This window comes from Moschus berezovskii, chromosome 26 (assembly GCF_049115385.1).
Source record: "Moschus berezovskii isolate FMDL1 chromosome 26, NW_MosBer_1.0, whole genome shotgun sequence".
NCBI classification, from domain to species: Eukaryota; Metazoa; Chordata; class Mammalia; order Artiodactyla; family Moschidae; genus Moschus; species Moschus berezovskii.
In genome coordinates this window covers 36,972,465-36,980,783 of record NC_142485.1, presented here as the reverse complement: position 1 = coordinate 36,980,783, position 8,319 = coordinate 36,972,465, and positions in this window count along the sequence as shown.

Sequence of the window (8,319 nt, the reverse complement as noted above, 5' to 3'; positions counted from 1 at the left end):
AGGCAGAGTCTTTTACCTCTGAGCCACCTGGGAAGCCTTAGTATATATTATGCCTGGTACTAATTCTCTAATTCTTCCATTCTGAGTGAAGAAAAGGGTTAATCAGGATTCTGGGATCAAGAGTTGCTACAACTAGGCAATGGTGGCTTGTGGAATTCTTTATTCAGAAGACTTATGCTGTTGTTCTATTTATAGTCTTAGACTTTCCTTCTGGAAATGGTCAAGGAGACCGTTGCTCGTATTTGCTTGACTGTGTTGCTTGGTTTTTATGTTCCACTTCCTTCCTGATATACAGAGTGTCTGGTTGGACTCTGCAGTGAGTTGGATGCTCCTGGATTGGGAGTCTTGGCTCCATTCCTCTCTGTTGAAGGAGTGGGATCCACCTCTCCTCTTAGGAGATGCTATGGGTGGGAAGCCCTGCCCTTATGCTGAAGGCGTCACCACGCTTTGTCTTTATTCACGTGCCCCCTTTTCACTCTTTGACGAAACAGTCCCCTCCCTGATATAGTGGGATGCATCTCCAGACAGGGGATGGAAACTTCTTTGCATCTGCAGCCCCTGACCTGGGTCTGGGGTCCTGGTTGCTCACAGAGTCTCATCTCCAAAGCAGACGCTTGCAGTCTCTGTCCTGAGTCAGAACATGAATGAGAGCCTTCGGGGATGTGTGGCTTGTCAGGAGAAGCCTGAAGTGTGTACTTGTTATTTGACCACGGAGCAGTGCACTCTGCATTTTGCATTGTTTTTCTAGGGCTGAGATAGAATATACTGGGAGACTGAGAGAGCTGAGAGGAACTTGGAGAAACTCTAAAACCAAGATGAAAAAAGAATAAAAAGCAGGGGTGGGGGAGAGATTTTCTTTTGGGTTGGTGAAGAGAACCCAATCTGTCTATTTTAAGCTGAATGGTATTTAATATAGTAAACTAAGTGCTAATAAGAGCATAGATCAGGCTTCCCTGGTGGCTCAGTGATAAAGGACATCCCTGTCAATTCAGAAGATGCAGGTTTGATCCCTGGGTCAGGAAATCCCTTGGAGAAGGAAATGGCAACCCACTCCAGTATTTTTCTCTGGAAAACTCCATGGACAGAGGAACCTGGTGGGCTGCAATCTGTGGGGTCACAAAGAGTCAGACATGAGTGGGTGGCTAAACCACCACCTCCACCAGAAGAGCATAGGTATGATGACAAAGAAAGTGGGAACAATAAATTTTTTAAAAAATTGAAAGTGGTGAGAAAAAACAGAGATGTATTGAGCATATGTTGGTAACATCCTTTTTTGGTAAGAATGATTCCAAGACACAAAATGTGAATTCAGTGATATATAAACAACAGTGAACAGGAAAAGGATCAAGAAAGAAAAGCAGCAAAGACAAAAACGGAAGAACACCTTGACCATGTATCATGCACAGAAGCTCAGCATGAAATGAGGTCATGCATGTAAAGTTCTTAGAACAGTTTCTGCACGTAGTGAGTGGTCAGTAACTACTAGCTCAGACAAACCAGAGACTGTCCATCATGTTGAAGGTGCCGAGTAACAAAATTTATGTTGCAAGCTGCAGGGAGCTCACTATTTTCAAAACGCATTTTCTTCTTCCACTGTCCAAGCCAGTGGCAAGGCAGCTGACTGTGGCGGTCACCTGAATCCATATTTAGTGTGATTCTGAGAACATCTGAAAGGTGTTAAGGTTTGTGGTGCCTGCCTCAACAGATTCTCTTTGTTTTTTCTCCATTAAGTGAAGTCGCTCAGTCGTGTCCGACTCTTTGCGACCCCATGGACTGTAGCCTACCAGGCTCCTCCCTCTGTGGGATTCTCCAGGCAAGAGTACTGGAGTGGGTTGCCATTTCCTTCTCCAGTGCATGAAAGTATCTCCATTAGATACCTTTAAAAAAAAAATCACAAAAGTAACATATACACATGATATCACATCAAACAACAGAATGGTATAAAGTTGAGAAATGCACCAACTTTATTTCTGTAACTCTGTTAACCAGTGTTGATGGCACTGCTTATGTCAATCAACACATTTTAAATTCAGATAATACTTATTTATTTGGGGGAAAAGTTATGAAGTAGAAACTGAAGTAGAATAGCATGCTTTCAAAAGAAGTTCATTTCAGAGGATTATTAGGGGAAATACAAAGAAAGTAAGCTTAAATCCTTTATGGAGTTATGAACAAAAGAATTTGGAGCAACCAAGTTACCTTTTTGATATTTTGTTAGTTAATTCTAAAACTAAATTCTTATTGGTATTATGCTGGAGAAAAAAATGCTTATTAAGCAAAACTGTGAGCTCCTTAAGGATTAGTATTATCACAAAACCCTGCAAAGAACCTCACACATGGTGAACATTTTCTAAGTGTTAAAATAGGAAAAAGAACATATAACTTTAAAAATGAGAGGCCTTTTTTTCATAATACCAACAGAGTTCTCATTTTACCCATTATAATAATCATTTTTCTCTACTACAATCATTCAAATAACATAAAATGTTTATATTCAATTTATTAATTTGCTTCATTTAATTATGACTATTGCACCATTTAGGAAAAAGCCTACATATTTAAGAGCTTAATATATTTTCTCTTTGTTTTATTTTGTGATGATTGAATAGTTTTTAAAATGTGTTTTGCTAACCTCCAATATTCCTTTTATATGATAGTTTTCATTAGCTTGTAGCTGGTTTTTTATTAGCTGGCTTCCTCCTCCTTGCTCTCTTTTCTTCCCTCCTAGGAGAACTTTAGTTCTTGTGTTCATCAGAAAATCAAGGCCCTGGATGAGAGGACTGGAGTATAGTTAAGTGAGATGGGGTATCCACCCCACTCAGTACGGAGCCTATGACTTAAATAATGACCAAATCCACAGCTCAATCAATTGGCTTTTACTGATATTCTTGCATATTTATATTTTAGTTTGTGTAAGGAATAGGATCATTGGAAGGACCGATATTGAAGCTGAAGCGCCAATATTTTGGCCACCTGACTCATTTGAAAAGACCCTGATGCTGGGAAAGATTGAGGGCAGGAGGAGAAGGGGACGACAGAGGATGAGATGGTTGGATGGCATTACCGACTCAATGGACAGGACTTCAATCAAACTCCAGGAGTTGGTGATGGACAGGGAGGCCTGGAGTGCTGCAGCCCATGGGGTTGCAAAGACTCGGACGTGACTGAGCACCTGAACTGAACTGAAAGAATAGGATTCTTATACATCATTAACTGTGGAAAGGTTAGGGAAGAGAAACTGGGAAGTGAGAGTTAAAAGATATGTAAGATCGAAATCTCTGGATCTTAGTTCTCCTGTTGCTTTCTAAAAGAGCTTAATTATCTTGATCTGAATACTAGAGCTTTAGTTAAAGAACATTACTTTCTTGTCCTAGAAGAAAATAAAACCATATCTTTAAATGCTGTCTTACATGAATGGGTTGAGAGGCTGTAATAAAGATTGGCATATTCCTAACACTTCCTTTTTATATTCATTAAAAAAGTAAAACTGATGGATTGTAGTTATAAAATATTACTAAATATATCAATAACATGCATTTTTATTGGCTGCTTTCTAGTGAATGCTGCATGACATATAACATGCTTCTAATTAGATTAATTTATTTAGGGGGAAATGGATCTCATTAGCCAATTTTTCTCATGTTTCCATGACATTTCTTCTTCTTCTTCTTTTTTTTTTTTTTATGAACTAGGAATTTATTGTCAATGTTTGGTAAATAGCACTATGAATTAACACTTGCAAGAGATGACAGTAAATAGTGACTCTGCCTGAGTCAAATGCTAACGTTGCCACTTATTTAATGTGTGACTTTAGGCACATTATTTGACTTTCCTTTCTGTAAAGTGTCTCTTTTTACACTAAATTGGCAGTAAAAATAATAACGTTTTCTGAGGATTGAGTTAACTTTTATACAGCATTTATAACTCAACACATGTAACAGGGGTTTTTATTTTTCTGTTCAACAGAATGATACATACTTTGAGCCAGTCTTTTTCCTGAGCAGACACATTCAATCAAACCGGAAACTCCTCCCGCCTTGTACCCAAGGGTGGAGTGTATATTCTGGGAACTCGGAGAATAACAGGGCTTTGTAGGGGTGCTGGGGACACAGATCCGGCACTGGGTCTTTGCTCACATCCTCCTCAGCCGAGAAGAACTGTCGTCACCCTGTGCGGGCTTCCCCATTCAGCTCACTTCTGATCCACGTCCAATATGCCCACTTCCCACCTGGCCCTGGTCACAGAGAAACTGCAGCGCTGTCTCAGCTCCGTCTGCCCAGGCTCTCTGTGCCCTGGTTCCTGACCTTTCTAGTGCCCTGGACTCTCCCGGGGGTGTGGACCTCAGGCTTCCTGCATTCTCTGGCTCCACAGAGCTATCTGACAGTTTGCATATATAGATAAGAGGACCTCTGGGAGAAATTTAGAAGCGTAGAAACTTAAGTATCTATGAGATTTATCGAATTATTATTCTTAGTATTTTGATCAAACTCTTCAAAGGTCCATTTTTCTTTTTCCTTTTGAAGGAAGAAAGAGGATTAGAGACAGTAGTTATGAATGTGCAGAGACATTACCAAGGATTCTGGACTCTCACTCCCACCGAGCTCTCGACAGGGGACTCCCCAGACTCGTGATCAGTTGACATTCTGACTATCAAACTAGAGAAGCCAGTGTAAAAAGTGGTGACTCTAAGAAGGGAGTTTGTACAGTCACAGTCTGGTACAGTAGCAGCGTGTGAGGAGGGACAGGTCAGTTCTGGTTAGTGACACAGAAAGGGGAGAGGGCGGAGGAGGAGGTATTTGATTCGGATCTGGGAAGATACGTGGGCTGTTAAGGTTTTCTCTGTTGCAGAGAAAACCTGTTCTTGCCCTTTTGTTCCCAAAGCTTATATTTTTTCATCCTCCACTTTAACGAATAGAAGAGTGTTTTGTGGAGGAAAGCATGTAGACTTTGGAGTCGTCTGGCTCAGCGGTGTCACTGAGTAGCTGGATCACCTGGGAAAACTGATGGCTGAGTGTCGTACAATGACCGTGACCTTGTCCTTCCGGGCAGAGGGAATCAAGTGCTGAGACATACATGGTGCACCCAAGCTCGAGGCCCAGCTCCTGTAACAACTCAATAAATACTGTTTATTTCCCCACTTTTGACCCCAGAGGTTTAGTGTAAAAATTATTTATTGTGTACCAGGAACTTGGGAAAAACTCCCTTTAGGAACTGTGTTCTGTAAATAAGTATTTATCATCATGGTCTACTTTCTCCTGGTAGGATCTGCAAAATGCAAGACTTTACTGCCATTGATATCTAACCCCAATTTTTATAATCATAAAATGGAGCAAAATAATGGGTGATATACAGAGCCTAAAGTGAGATATTGACTTGATTTATACGTTTTTTAGCTACTAAATTCTACAGAGAGCTATTTTAAGAGCTAACATACAAGATTTTACAAGCAGTTGTATTTAGCAGAAAACATGTTTTTCTGCCAGTTGATCTCTTGAGAATTAGGTCACCGGGTATACTCTGTACCTCCTAATTGGACTTTGATAACATCTAATTGCTGTTTCCTTGTTAGATCTTTTTAGTCTTATTATGTAGTTTATCCCAACTCAAGAAGAATAAGGCAGCTACCCTAGAATGCAGCTGGGAGGCCTCACAAGTTTGAGCAATGCGGAAGGGAACCAAGAACTAGCTTTCTCAGCTGTGTAGGCTAAACTTGAAGGTATAGATTCACAAATGTCCAAATAAAATTTCTTTATTGACATAGAGGAGAATTTCCAGCCTTGGTACTGCTGGGTGAGGGTTTGGGGAGAGGAAAATTAAAAGAAAGAAAACCCAAATATAAATAGAGAGGATATCAAAATACTAGTATATGAAAAGTCTGGTTTTAAATTGCACTAGAAAGCAGAAACATTACTTTGCCCACAAAGGTCCATCTGGTCAAGGCTATGGTTTTTCCAGTGGTCATGTATGGATGTGAGAGTTGGACTGTGAAGAAAGCTGATCGCCGAAGAACTGATGCTTTTGAACTGTGGTGCTGGAGAAGACTCTTGAGAGTCCCTTGGACTGCAAGGAGATCCAACCAGTCCATTCTAAAGGAGATCAATCCTGGGTGTCCATTGGAAGGACTGATGCTAAAGCTGAAACTCCACTACTTTGGCCACCTCATGCGAAGAGTTGACTCACTGGAAAAGACTCTGATGCTGGGAGGGATTGTGGGTGGGAGTAGAAGGGGACGACAGAGAATGAGATGGCTGGAAGGCATCACTGACTCGATGGACATGAGTTTGAGTGAACTCTGGGAGTTGGTGATGGACAGGGAGGCCTGGAGTGCTGTGATTCATGGGGTTGCGAAGAGTCAGACATGGCTGAGCGACTGAACTGAACTGAAGGTAAAGCCCTTTATGAGTTTCCCTGGTAAATCGGCTGGTAAAGAATCCACCTGCAATGCAGCAGACCCCCTGTTTGATTCCTGGGTCAGGAAGATCGTCTTGAGGAGGGCATGGCAACCTATTCAGTATTCTTGCCTGAAGAATCCCCATGGACAAAGGAGCCTGCCGGGATACAGTCCATGGGTTGCAAAGAGTCAGACACAACTGAGCAACTAAGTACAGCACAAAACCCTTTATTCTATGCAACCACACGCTTAAAGTGTTTGAAATCACAAAATGGCAAAATTTATAAGTGAAAAATCATCTTGGATTAGTCCTAAATAGGGATATTCTAATAGAGCAAATAATCCATCTGAAAAAACTACTCATTATTCATGTGTGCACAGCACAGCTGAGTATCAGCAGAAATAGGTATGTCTCAGAAAGAAAACTGTGGGTAGACTGACATTTGACTTAGCTGTTATCTTGAAGAATTCAAATCCATTCTCTTCTGCAGGATTCCTCTGGGCAGCATCAGCCACCTAGCTTACTCTGTGCTGTCTGACCTGACTCCTGTCTTGTGCGTTTTTGTATGACTGAAATTGTTTGCTTAAACCTGCCACGTTTGGTATTTGGTGGAGGGTATAGGTGCGTCCTGATGGTTTGTAGGTTATGAAACCATTTATGAGTCCATTCATTTTAGTGTGAATGTTTTTTCCACTGGTTTGCCTTTCATTTTGCCAACATCAGTTACTCTGACACTATTGTAATATTCACTGCTTGCTGAGAGCAACAGACTCAGGCATAGATTTCATTTAGTGTCCTACTCTGTCTGCTTCATCCTCTTCTTTGTCATGGCATTTTTTCCTTTTGTTTTCATATTTGGCCAGTAGTTTCTGGTACTCATAGAGTTTTAACAGAACTTTAGATGTTTAATAGTGATTTTAAAGGAAGGACTGATGCTAAAGCTGAAGCTCCAATACTTTGGCCACCTCATGCGAAGAGTTGACTCACTGGAAAAGACTCTGATGCTGGGAGGGATTGGGGGCAGTAAGAGAAGGGGACGACAGAGGATGAGATGGCTGAATGGCATCACCAACTCGATGGACATGAGTTTGAGTGAACTCCGGGAGTTGGTGATGGACAGGGAGGCCTGGCATGCTGTGATTCATGGGGTCGCAGAATCAGACACGACTGAGTGACTGAACTGAACTGAACCGAAAGACAGCACACCACTTTTGTGCTTACAATAAATTCATAAAAGAAAGGTCACTGTTAGAATTTTTCCTGAAAAGATTTTCAGTTGTTAATAAATGGCCTTTGGTAAGAAAAATATGTGAACACCGTGACTTGCTCTTAATTGCCGAGAAACTATTTTATCTAGCACGTGTGTGTTAAGGTCCTACTGGTGTTGAGAAAATATGCCTTCTCCCCTCTTCTTCCTCCACCTCACCTACTATAAATAGCTTGAGAATAACTCTCTAAATATATACAGGAAATAAAACATGCTGCAAGTGTGGCCCCGGATGCTCTAAGAATCCAGAGTGGAAGGAAATTTCAGTCTGTGTGGGGTAATCACTGGGGAGTTAGCAGATGAATGGGTTCTTGGAAGACTTGTGATGGGTAAAGAGTGAGGATAAGCAATTTTAAGTAGAAAGAATGACAGGACTAAGTCCACAATAGCAGCAAATATGAGATGTTTTTAGAAAATGATACACTTTATCAAAGAAAAAATTATAAAGGGGAGTAAAGGGATTGAGTCCCCAAGTTAAAATAAAACTGTATTGCAGATAGCCTGAAATAAAGTTCACATGGTGTATTTTGTTGTTTAAAATCTGTTCAGATTCAATGTGGAGTGAATGTAAGGCACTAAAATAAAATGTCACAGCAATTCTCATATGAAATACACCCAAACTGCATTACACATCAGTACTTAAAGTGTGGTGACCTGCAC